At 41.4% G+C, this 13,670-nt stretch overlaps 1 protein-coding gene across 10 annotated transcripts in view; it reads left to right on the forward strand.

Annotated features, from left to right (window-relative positions):
* The window catches only part of arhgef37 (Rho guanine nucleotide exchange factor (GEF) 37), a 232,674-nt gene that overhangs the window by 14,021 nt on the left and 204,983 nt on the right, over positions 1–13,670 (forward strand). For 6 of the 10 annotated variants that reach the window (XM_072590933.1, XM_072590929.1, XM_072590942.1 and 3 more), the window contains one exon: positions 13,247–13,390. The exons of 3 other annotated variants lie outside the window; for them this stretch is intronic. The gene's annotated coding sequence lies outside the window, so the exon portion shown is untranslated. Of the gene's footprint in view, positions 1–13,243; positions 13,391–13,670 lie in introns of all 10 variants that reach the window. One more of the 10 variants, XM_072590932.1, reaches the window with a different exon arrangement.

The raw sequence follows: 13,670 nt of genomic DNA on the forward strand, positions 1-13,670 counted from the left end.
ACAATATTCCAAACGTGGCCTAACCAACATCATGCACAGCCGCAACATGACCTCCCAACTCCTGTACTCAACACTCTGGCCAATAAAGGAAAGCAAACCAAACACCTTCTTCACTATCCTATCTACATGCGACTTCAATTTCAAGGAGCTATGAACCTGCACTCCAAGATCTCTTTGTTCAGCAACACTCCCCAGGACCTTACCATTAAGTGGATAAGTCCTGCTAAGATTTGCTTTCCCAAAATGCAGCACCTTGCAATTAATCCAAATTAAACTCCATCTGCCACTCCTCAGTGCATTGGCCCATCTGATCAAGATCCCGTTGTAATCTAGGGTAACCTTCTTCACTGACCACTACACATCCAATTTTATTGCATTTACAGACTTACTAACTATATCTCTTATGCTCCAAATCATTTATATAAATGATGAAAAGTGGTGGATCCGGTACCAATTCTTGTGGCACTCCACTGGTCACAGGCCTCCAATCTGAAAAACAACCTTGCACCACCACCATCCTCTGTCTTCCACCTTTGAGCCAGTTCTGTATTCCATGAGATCTAACTTTGCTCACCAGTCTCCCATGGGGAACCTTGTCGAACGCCTTACCGAAATCCATATAGTTTGTGAGACATGATTTTCCATGCACAAAGCCATGTTCATTATCCTTAATCAGTCTTTGCCTTTCCAAATACATGTACATCCTGTCCCTCAGGATTCCCTCCAACAACTTGCCCACCACCTGTGTCAGGCTCACTGGTCTAGTTCTCTGGCTTGCCCTTACCACCTTTCTTAACAGTGGGACCACGTCAGCCAACCTCCAATGTTCCAGCACCTTACCTGTGACTGTCAATGATACTAATATCTCAGTAAGAGGCCCAGCAATCACTTCCCTAGCTTCCCACAGAGTTCTAGGGTACACCTGACCAGGTCCTGGGGATTTATCCACATTTATGCATTTCAAGACATCCAGCACTTCCTCCTCTGTAATATGGACGTTTTTCAAGATGTTACCATCTATTTCCCTACATTCTATATCTTCCATGTTCTTTTCCACAATAAACACTGATGCAAAATACTCGTTTAGTATCTCTCCCATCTCCTGCGGCTCCACAGAAAGTCTGCCTTGCTATTTTTTGAGGGCCTATTCTCTCCCTAGTTACCCTTTTGTTCATCATGCATTTGTAAAATCCCTTTGGTTTCTCCTTAACTGTATTTGCCCAAAGCTATCTCATGTCCCCTTTTTGCCCTCCTGATTTCCCTCTTAAGTATACTCCTACTGCCTTTATACTCTTCCCAGGATTCATTTGATCTATTTTGTCTATACCTGACATCTGCTTCCTTCTTTTTCTTTACCAAACCCAAAATTTCTTTATTTATCCAACATTCGCTACACCAACCAGCCTTTCCTTTCACCATAACATGAATATACTTTCTCTGGACTCTCGTTCTCACATTTCTGAAGGCTTCCCATTTTTCAGTCATCCCTTTACCTGCGAATATCTGCCCCCAATCAGCTTTTAAAAGGTCTTGCTTAATACCATCAAAATTAGCCTTTTTCCTATTTAGAACTTCAACTTTTAGATCTAGTCTATCCTTTTCCATCACTATTTTAAAACTAATAAAATTATGGTTGCTGGCCCCAAAGTGCTCCCCCACTGACACCTCAGTCACCTGCCCTGCCTTATTTCCCAAGAATAGCCAAGTTTTGCACCTTCTCTAGTAAGTATACCGACATACTGAATCAGAAAGTTTTCTTGTACTCTCTTAACAAATTCCTCTCCGTCTGAACCCTTAACATTATGGCAGTCCCAGTCTATGTTTGGAAAGTTAAAATCTCCTACCTTAACCTCCCTATCCATATCTTTCTTACAGATAACTGAGATCTCCTTACAAATTTGTTGCTCCGTTTCCCGCTGCCTATTAGGGGTCTATAATACAATCCCAGTAAGGTGATTATCCCTTTCTTATTTCTCAGTTCCACCCAAATAACTTCCCTGGATGTATTTCCAGGAATATCCTCCCTCAGCACAGCTGTAATGCTCTTCCTTATCAAAAACTCCACTCCCCCTCCTCTCTTACTTCCCGTTCTGTCCTTCCTGTAGCGTTTGTATTCTGGAACATTAAGTTGCCAGTCCTGTCCATCCCTGATCCATGTTTCTGTAATTGCTATGATATCTCAGTCCCATGTTCCTAACCATGTCCTGAGTTCATCTGCCTTCCCTGTTAGGCCTCTTCTTTGAAACAAATGCAGTTTAATTTATCAGTCCTACTTTGTTCTCTGCTTTGTCCCTGTCTGCCCTGACTGTTGACTCGCTTCTTTTCTCAACTCTACCAGTCTCAGATTGATCTCTTTTCTCACTATCCCCCTGGGTCCCACCCCCCACTTTACTAGTTTAAATCCTCTTGAGCAGCTCTAGCAAATGTCCCTGCCAGTATATTAGTCCCCTTCCAATTCAGGTGCAATCCATCCTCCTTGTACAGGTCACGTCTACAGAGTCCAATGATCCAAAAATGTGAATTTTTCTCCATTTACCAGCTCCTCAGCTATGCACTCATCTGCTCTATCGTCCTATTCCTACCCTCACTAGTTATAGCACCAGGTGTAATCCAGATATTACTAACCTCGAGTACCTCCTTTTTGAATTCCTGTCTAACTCTATATTCTCCCTTCAGAATTTCATCCTTTTCCCTTCTTCTGTAGGTTACCATGTGTACAATGACCTCATGCTGTGCGCTCTCTCCCTTGAGAACGTTCTGCATCCTCTCTGAGACATCCTTAATCCTAGCACCAAAGAGGCAACACATCATTCTGATTTTTCCCTGATGGCCACAGAAAGATCTGTCTGTACCTCTGACTAGAGAGTCCCCTAACATAATTGATCTTTTTTAACCCGATGTACCCCTCATTGCATTAGAGCTAGTCTCGATACCAGAAACTTGGGTTTTCTGCTACATTCCCGTGAGAATCTATCATCCCCTACATTTTTCAAAACAGCATACTTGTTTGAAATGGGGATAGCTACAGAAAACTCCCCCACTACCTGCCTACCTCTCTTATCTTTCCTGGAGTTAACCCATCTGTGTGACTGTATTTGTGCCTTTTCTCCCTTTCTATAACTATTATCTATCACTCCTCCTTGCTCTTGTAAATTCCTCATTGCCTCGAACTGTCGCTCTAACTGATCCACTTGATTTGATAGGATTCGCAACCAATGGCATTTATTGCAGATATAATTCTCGGTAACCCGTAAACTCTCCCTAAACTCCCACATCCAACAAGAAGAGCATGCCATTCTAATATGGGCCATTTTTGATCCTTCCAATCTACAGACCTAGAAAATAGCACTGTCCTATTCCTCTACAAAACTGTTCCAGGCTAACTTAATACCAATGGCTTTATATTTTTAAGTTTAATCAAGAAGCACATGTCAATAAAACATAATCAAGAAAGAACCCACTCTACTCACTACTGCAGACTTACAGCAAGGCCACATTCAAAACTACTCACTTATCTGTTTCTGTACTGTGACCTCTCCCAAACAGGTGTCTCCAAGATCAGTTGTGAATTTCACTGTTTGTTAATTTTCCTACATGCACTCCGATGTCCAGCAATACATGAATTCAACAGCAAAGGCAGTAACTGTGCAGGTTCACTGCAGTGTCAATTAGCAGTGTGGGTTTCTTTGTCTTTGTCTCTCTCTTTCTCTCTGTCTCTCTCTCGCACTGACCTGACCATGTGCTGCCTTTGTCTGTTCCTCTCCCTTTTAAAAATGCTGTTGTTTTGACTTTTTATTTCTCCAAAATTCTGAAACAATGCAACAGCATATAAAACAGTAATTGCCGCTCGGAATTCAAGGAGATCACCTTGACCACCTAAAATCCCTCGAAAAAGGAGCAGCCTGTTACAGCCAGAAATCTTTTCGTCCTCCATCTTGGATTATTTTCCGTGTTCTTTGTATGTTTTCTGGCAGCGTTTCAAACTTTATCCAGTCTTATGGTGCTCTCATTTTACAAAATCTGGATTCCACATGCATCTTCCCGGCCCCTAGTTCCATCATTAACAGTAATGTTTACAACCATCTAAGTCCTGAGTGTTGGAATTATCCCCCTAAGCCTCTTCATTGCTCCACTTCTCCTTCAAAGCCCACCTTAAAATTTTCCTTTTTGAACGAGAGTTTAGTCTGCCATCTCAGTTGTGTCCTTTTATGCCATCCCTGTGAATCTAATTCCGGACCCTTTAATACTAATTACTCCACTATTACTGACCAGAACTAAAGTTGCATTAACCCAAAGCTAATGCTGCTTCCCTGGACATTTGACACTGTACCTCACATCCTCGCGTTAATATCCTATAAACACCAAACATTTTTAACACAATCTTTGGTCATCTAAACTAATATAGTTCACTGTCATAGTTTTGTAATATTATGCCAAGTCAAATGTCTTTCATTGTGTGTAAGGAGCTATATAAATTGTTATTGTTAAACCTCATCTTCCCTGTAACACTGTTTCCTGAGTTGTGCACGATTATGGTCTAATAAACAAACACAGAAATCACTGGATAAGCACAGCAGGTTTGGCAATATCTGTGAAGACAAATCCGAGTTGTCATTTCAGGTCCTTCCTCATAACTGTTGGTAACCAATGAAATGTCGGTTTTTATGCAGATGATAGGGTGGAAGGAGGGGGTAAGGAGTAAACTATAGGTGGGGATACAGCCCAAAGCAAGAGAAGACCAACTGGATAATGATCTGGATAGTAGGGTGAATAGCTGTTAATGGAGATTGTTAGTGGCTTACAATGGGTTGTAATAGCAGACTATGCGATAACAAGGTCTGGTGTGTGGAGGTCGGGGCTAGGAGAGTTCAAGCCTTAAAGTTATTGAACTTGATATTGCGTCCAACAGGCAGTAGTGTCCCCAAGCAGAAAATGATGTGTTGTTCTTCCAGCCTGTGTTGAGCTTTTCTTTTAGATTAGCTTACTTACAGTGTGGAAACAGGCCCTTCGGCCCAACAAGTCCACACCACCCCGCCGAAGCGTAACCCACCCATACCCCTACATCTACATCTACCCCTTACCTAACACTACGGGCAATTTAGCATGACCAATTCATCTGACCTGCACATCTTTGGACTGTGGGAGGAAACCAGAGCACCCGAAGGAAACCCACGCAGACACGGGGAGAACGTGCAAACTCCACACAGTCAGTCGCCTGAGGCGGGAATTGAACCCGGGTCTCTGGCGCTATGAGGCGCCCGTGCTGGAGGACTGCAGCCAGCCTGAGACAGAAATATTGGCCAGAGAACAGAGTGGTGTCAAAGAGTCATAAAGTCAGAGAGAAGTGCAACATGGAAGGCAACTGGAAGCTCATGGTTGTTTTTGCAGTCAGATTGTAAGTGTTCTGTGAAGCAGTTATACAGTCTACGCTTTTTCCCCAGTGTAGAGGAGACCATACAGGGTGAACTGCAGGTAAAACACTGCTTCACCTGGAAGTTACGTTTGGGCCCTTGGATACTGAGGAGGGTGGAGGTAATCTAATCTAATCTAATCTAATCTAAATGGGTAAGTTCAGCGATTGCAGGGGAAGGTGTCATGGGGCTGTGAGGAGGAAACTTTGGGAATGAAGGAAGAGTGCACCAGGGTGCCCTGTGGACGGTGGACAAGGAAGAGGAGGGGAATCTGTAATCTGGTGGTTGCATCTCACTGCAGGTGGTGGAAATTAGATTAGATTAGATTACTTACAGTGTGGAAACAGGCCCTTCGGCCCAACAAGTCCACGCCACCCCGCCAAAGCGCAACCCACCCATACCCCTACATTTACCCCTTACCTAACACTACGGGCAATTTAGCATGGCCAATTCACCTGACCTGCACATCTTTGGACTGTGGGAGGAAACCGGAGCATCCGGAGGAAACCCACGCAGACACTGGGAGAACGTGCAAACTCCACACAGACAGTCACCTGAGGCGGGAATTGAACCCAGGTCTCTGGCGCTGTGAGGCAGCAGTGCTAACCACTGTGCCACCGTGCCGCCCTTAAATGGTGGTGTATAATCTTGTCAATGTGGATGTTAGTGGGATGGTAGGTGAGGACAAGGAGAACCTTATCACTGTTGCGGGAGGGAAGAGGGGGGTGAGGGCCGAAGTGCGGGAGATGGATCAAATTAGTTTGAGGGCCCTGTCAACAACTGTGCTGGGGAATTCTTGGCTGAGAAAGAAGATTGATATTTTGGCGGCTCCCTTGTCGAAATCAGCATCATTGGAATATATGCAATGGGCAAAGTGGAACTGGGAGAATGGAAGAGTCTTTACAGGAAGCAGGATGCGAGGATGCATAGTCCAGGTAACTGGGATACTAGTGGCCAGTCTACCCCCCAAAGTAGAAACAGAGATATTGAGGAAGGGAAGGGAGGAGTCAGAGATGCACCAGGTGAAAGTAAGGCCAGTATGAAAATTGAACGCATAATCGATTGTTTTTCCAATTCCGGACGAGAAGGGGAAGAAGCATTGATGATATCATTGATTTATCGGAGAAAGAGTTGTGGGTGTGGATCAGAATAGGTCTGGAACAAGGAATGTTTCATATACCCCACAAAGATAAAGGCATAACTAGGACCCATGTGGGTCCATGTTGCCAGATCTGCTGAGTTTTTCCAGCAATTTCTGTTTTTGTTTCTGATTTACAATTTCTGTTTTTATGGTCTAACAATTTTTTTTTACAGTTCTAGCATAACTGCACTGCTCTTATTCCTGGCTGAAGCCCAGAGTATGAAAAGTATGCTATATGCTTTCTAGATGCCTCATCTATTGGTCCTGCTTTCAGTGACGTATAGGCATGCACTTCAAGGTCCCCCTGTTCTTCTGCAGGTCCCACAATCTCCCCATTTACTGTGTATTCCCCTGCCTCGTTTTTCCTCCCTGATACATTTGCTTACCATTCTCTAAACTGAATTTTATTTGCTTCTGTTTAGTCCATTGATGTCTTTCTACCATTTACAGCTTTTCTCCATACTATCAACCATAAAGCCAATTTTTATTTTCTTTTGTTGCTAAGGGAGAATAGCTGTACTGATTTTCCGTCACATCCAGGAGAGGGTATTTTGGTGAGGTTTACTGAATCATGTTTCAGTTTTAACAAAGGATTAGAGGCAAGGTTTTAACAAGTGCCTGGCTATTCTTACCTTACGTTTAGAATAATAATTTTAATTTGTACATCTTATACAGTGTTCGTTAACTGATTGTAAAAATCTCTCCCTGGACAGAAGAAAGCTCAGATGAAATCTGATTAAGGTTTTCAAAATCATGAGCAGGTTGGACAGGGTAGAAAGGGTGAAGCTATTTCCCGTTGTAAAATAAATAAGAATGAGAGGGCATAAATTTAAAGTGATGTGCAAACGAAGTAATGATGTTGAGACAAAACAAAAACACTTTCTCTCTGTGTTTTGTTAACGAATGGAATACATTGGAAACGTGGTAGCGGCAGGTTCAATTTAGGCATTTAGAAGGCCATTGGATAGTTATTTAGACAGTAATGTCACGTAGGGATGTGGGGAAAAGGTATGATATTGGCTCAATAATAAAGCTGGTACAGGCACGACAGGCTGAATTGTCTCCTGCACCATAATTCTGTGAATTTGGACAAAGTAGGATGTATCGTACTAACGTGAATAGAACATTGTTTAGCTGGTTGACAGAAAACAGAAAGTATACGTAAATGGGACAGTGGTGATGTCCTTATCTCTGATCCAAGAGGCTTGGGTTCAAGTCCCACCTGCTCCTGAGATGTATAATAACCTCTCCTGAGCAGGTTGCTTAGAAAATACATAAATGCGAGGGATCTTGTGGCGCAATTATAGCTAAACTTACAGGTGGCACAAAGATAGGCAGGAAAGAATGTTGTGACTATGACATAAGGAGATTGTAGATCGATTATAAATAGGATGAGTGAGTGGACAAAACCCTGGTAGATGAAGTATGTGACGATGCTGCTCCTTAAACAAGGATATCTTGTTGGCTTTTTTTCAAGAGGGGTCATAAAGGTAGATATGTCTGGAGATATCTACTTGAAAAGGCTTTTAAGTTTGCTTTTAAAAAATACTTGTATAATGAAAGGGGTGTAGCCAGCTAGAGTCATAGAGATGTACAGAACAGAAATAGACCGTTTGGTCAAATTCATCGATGACAGCCAGATATCCCAACTCAATCTAGTCCCACCTGCCCGCACTCTGCCCATATCCCTCTAAACTGTTCCTATTCATATACCCATCCAGATGCCTTTTAAATGTTGTAATTGTACCAGCCTCCACCACTTCATTTGGCAGCTCATTCCACTCACACACAACCTTCTGTGTAAAAACATTGCCCCCCCCCCCACCCCCCTGCCCCCATTCATTGGTTTTTCTGGTTTGGTTTTTTCAGATTAGATTCCCTACAGTATGGAAACAGGCCCTCCGAAGAGTAACCCACCCAGGCCCATTCCCCTATCCTATATTTACCACTGACTAATACACCTAACACTGTGGGCAATTTGGCATGGCCAATTTACCTGACCTGCACATCTTTGGATTGTGGGAGGAAACCGGAGCACCTGGAAGAAACCCATTCAAACACGGGCAGAAGGAACCAACTCCACACAGACAGTTACCCGAGACAGGAATCAAACCCGGGTCCCTGGTACTGTGAGGCAGCAATGCTAACCACTGAGCTGCCATGCCGCCCACAGCAGCTCTTAGCAGGCAGTCTGTTTAAAGCTGCTAGTCAAAGAAAGCTGCTGGGAGAAAGGTTTCCCAGATTCAACAGAGGTTTTCTGACTACTCTCTCTGACATCTTACAGGAGAGCTGTATTTGATTTTACCTTTTTTGCCAAGGAATGCTGCAGGTATTTGGAACAGTATCATTAAGTTGCGATAGAGTTGATTGGGTTTTCAGATAGGTCAGGCAGCATCCACGGAGCAGGAGAATCGACGTTTCGGGCATGAGCCCTACTTCAGGATTCTTCAAGCTCGTGCCCGAAACGTCGATTCTCCTGCTCCTTGGATGCTGCCTGACCTGCTGCACTTTTCCAGCAACACATTTTCAGCTCTGATCTCCAGCATCTGCAGTCCTCACTTTCTTCTAGTGGGTTTTCAGATAGGTTGTTATTCTAAATTTTGTTCTGTTTTGTTTGTGTTTCATTCAGTAGTCTGTAAATAAATTCTGTTTTGTCTAAAACTGATGGTTGGGCCAGCTGCATCACTCTGGGAATATCCACTATGCACCTGTTTAAAGCAACTAGCAAAGTTAGGATCCGGGCTACCTTCTTAAAATGTTTTGATGGGGTCTGGCCTGGTCCGTAACAAGTATAGGTTGGGGGGGAGGAGGGGGTGAATGTGAAATTATTCACTGTGGCAGGAAATAATTTTTAAAAAGCTTATGACCTCATGGAGATTGACTGCAGAATTTTGATTTGCAGAGGGATCCAAATGTTCTCATGCATGTGTAAGTACAGCAAGTTATTAGGAAAGCTAATGGAATGATATCTATCATGATGAAAGATATAAAACATACAAGAAAGAGTATAATTGTACTTCAGTTATATAGGGCATTGGTGAGACCATGTCTCTCCTATTGCTTGCAGTTTTTGTTTCTTTACTTAAAGAAGATTGTAATTGCATTGTGGAAGTTTCAAGGAAGTTTACGAGATTGATGTCTGGAAATAAGCAGCTTTTTCTGTGAGGCAAGGTTGGACAGATACAGCTTTTTTTCATTGGAGTTTTGAAGAGTGAGGGATGACTTACTTGAAGTATACATGATTGCGAGCAGATTTTTCCAAAGTAGAAAGTGACGTTGTCCTGTTTTAGATAACGTCCATATTTAAGCGTACCATTTAAAAATATAGAGTTGTTATTTGAGGATAGAAATGAGCAGGGTTTTTTTTATTTTTAAGAGAATTGTTTGACTTTGAAACTTTGTGCCTCAGAAAGTTAGAGGAGGGGTCACTGAATATTCTTAAAGGAAAGATGCATGTGCTGATTCTATTGCTGAACAAGAAGCTAGGATTATTGGGTGTAGATGGAAGTGTGAAATTATAAACATAAACTGGTCAACTGTGACCTCATTGAACTCTAATGGCCTCATTTTGATCCTCATTTGTGTCATATTTTCCCTCTCTTTTTGATTTATTTGCAATTTAAAATTTGAAAGTGTGCCATCGATACCTCTGTTAACTAAGGTGAATCTGGAGTAAATGCAAATGTAAAAACAGATGTTGGAAATCTGAAACAAAACGGAAATGACTGGAGAAACTCTGTAGGTCTGGCATCATCTTTGGAAAGAGAATCAGAGTTAATATTTTGAGTTTGATGTGACTCTGTTGTTTGGAATGGAAGAATAGTCATATTGGACTTCAACATTAACTCTGTTTCTCTCTCAACAGGTGCTACCAGATTTGCTGATCTTCTCTAGCACTTTGAATCTGGCGCAATGTTATATCTTTTTATATTCTTCAGCATTCCAAATCAAAACAACACAGCTTTTCAAAGTTGATAAATTGTAAAAGTTTTAATGAAATGGATAAGTGACGCTATTTGTTTATCCATAATCTCAATAACTAAGACACTGCTTCTAATTTTAACTCTAATAAAAAATGCCTATTTAGCCTTTATAAAAATAGGGACATGCATTTATCCAACACTGTAAGGAAGTTGCAAAGTGTTTCAAAGTTTTTTTGTGAAGTGATATCATTGTTATCTAAGTAAAACCCCAAAATAAAATCAGTTTAAGAATCGTCTACTTAATCCATTTAAGATAGTGTTGTTTGGAGGGATAAATGTTTACGCCAGCATCATTCGAACTCACTCCATTTCAGAAAATTGCTCTGTGATATTTTACCTTCATCCAAATATGTAGAAGACCTACCTTAACATTTCTGACAAAAGGGCTGCATCTTCGACAATGCAGCATCTTTTCAGTATATCCATATTGTGTCAATTTGTTGTATCTGCCTTAAATCTTTTCCCGAGTCTAATATATCCCAAGTAATTTCAGGGCCTGATCAAAGGCCCATCCAGATATTAATCACTTCGGGTCATAAGTCCAAAATTTACTTTTACCGGTTTACAACTTGGTCAACATTTCCTTCAGTTCAAATTTAATTTTTAAAAGTGGAATTTTTAAAATAAATCATTTTGAATCTTCCCCTCTATAGTGTGCCTGCTTTTACTAGGCTGCTTTAATAATTTTCTGTCTTTGGTTAAAAATTTTCATAGAAAGGTTTCAGTAATTTCAAGTACATCATTGTTTTATGCTTACCAAAGGTTTAAATTATACGTGATTATTTATCCAAGGGTGGCCTAAAAGAGTATCTTGGAACATTTTGTCTACCAACCTAATAGTTGTTTAAAAGTAATAATTCCATTATAGTAATCACTCCTAATTCAATTCTCCATCAAGTACATTCATATACATTTTTATCTATATTTATGCAGCAGTTGCAAATGTAACGCAAGGTATAATTATCTGTGTATTCATATGTTTTGACTAATCTGCTGTAATGCTTTGACAATGAGCTGAGATTTAAGGGAGCCTTTTCAGTTCAGAAGACTGAAGGAAGATTACCTTGCTGGACCATTTTATAACTATTTTTCCTGCTTGAATCAATTTTTAGACAGAATTCTAAATGGACAGCTATTACTATTACTCCAAACAGGCAGAAGGCTGTTTAAGTATCAGCACCGAATACTGTTTTAGATCATGATGCATTTTGTGGGGAACTGGATTGTGAGTGTATTATGCACGCTAGTCTTATTTTGTTCAAATATAAGATTACAAATGTATGGTACCTAAAGAGCACACTGTGAGCATCTCCAAAAGGGAAACATGTTTTATTTTCTTAATGTTGTGAGGTCAGAAGGAACAGAAATGGTTGTCAAGACTCTTCAGATCTTGCAGCTTGGTGTCAGTCTGTTCATGCCACTCAACAGCATACCCTCCCACCCATGGAATCTGCTACTTTGACCGGAGCGAGCATTATCTCCCACTGGACTTTGTTCGATAGCTTTTATACCCAAAGGCGTCACAATGCTGCTGTGAAGTGTTTGAAAAAAAAAATTGAAATCACCTATCAGCTGCCTTGGCCCTTCCCATAGCTAACTGAGCCAATCTTTTTGTAAAGTGCCTTCTCTACAATTCAACGTTCCTGGCTCTGAGCCCCCATCATTGTTCAGTTTTTCTCCTGTTTCCCTCATGTCCTCTCTGAGTTCGCTTTGAGAACCACTTCCTGTTTTTCTGACCATCCAAATTCTCTGCCTGGCTCCAATGTTGGCTGATACTGTTTACAGTCAAAAATAAAACAAAGAACTGCAGATATTGGAAATCTGGTACAAAAACAAATTGCTGGGTATTAACACCTTCCCTTCGGGTACTGTCTCTCTCCTTCAAATTTACCATCGATACTCCACTTCACAAATAACCCCATTGACCCCGTCCCCACCTCTGCAATTTTGTAAACTCCCACCTCACCTTCAACTTCCTTCTCTTCTCCAGAATCCTTGAACAGATAATTGCCTCCCAAATCCATGTCTTTTCTGAAAACTCATTGTTTGAATTCATTCAGTCGTGTTTTTCACGGTCACAGTACCAGAATGACTTCTGAAGTCGCAAATGAAATCCTATATTGATTATAAGAATGGTAAACAATCCCTCTTTATCCTCACAATCTCCCTTTGACACAGCTAACTGACCATGCCATTCTCCTTTACCTCCATTGAGCAGCATGGAGCTGTGTCCTTCTGACTCCATTCTTTCTTATCTAGTCCAGCTAGAGAATCACTTCTGATAGATTTTCTTCTCATTTTCATCTTTTTAACCTGATGTCTGCAAAATATCTATCATTGGCCCCTTCCTATTTCTCATCAGCATGTATGCCATTCTGCAGTGATTTCATTGCAACACACTCAGTTTTCACAAAAATACTATTGATAATTAGCTATACCACACCACTACCTCTCTCAATCCTCCCACCATTTCTAACTTGTCAGATATCCAGTATTTGATATGGAAAAGTGGAAATTTCCTCCAGTTTCATATTTGAATAACTGAAGCCATTGTTTCTGGTCTCTGTTTTTCCATTTCCTAACTACTGACAATATCTCTGGCCTTGAGTCAGATTGAACCAGATTGTCTGAAAGTGTTAAATTTGACATAAATTGTGACTACAATGCCATACCATCACTGATTAGTTCCACATTTATATTGCGAGGAGCAGGTGAAAGGATACCTTAGACAAGCAGGCCACATCACCTGGCGAAGCAGCTGCATGGAGGACTCTGAGATAGTCTGTCAGGATTAACTGCAGGACTGGATGGAGAAGGATCCTAAGACAGGCAGTCAGCAGCATCTCATGGAGCAGGTGAGATGAGTTTGCAGCATTTGTTTGCACAGCACTCCTGAGATGAATAGATCTTTCAGCTGATTTCTTTCCTCTCACTCAAGCATCTTAGATCTCAACATATACTCAATTTCAGCTTAATGACATCACACAACCATGCATCAGTCACCCTGTAAAAAACAACATCCTCCACCCTTTCCACACAATCTATTTCTCATGCTTAATTCTCTACTTTGTCTCCTTGCAGAAGAGAGTGCAGAACAGTAGAGAGAGTCAGATAATCATGAACAGGGGGAGGCAG

Source organism: Chiloscyllium punctatum, chromosome 20 (assembly GCF_047496795.1).
Source record: "Chiloscyllium punctatum isolate Juve2018m chromosome 20, sChiPun1.3, whole genome shotgun sequence".
Taxonomy (NCBI): Eukaryota; Metazoa; Chordata; class Chondrichthyes; order Orectolobiformes; family Hemiscylliidae; genus Chiloscyllium; species Chiloscyllium punctatum.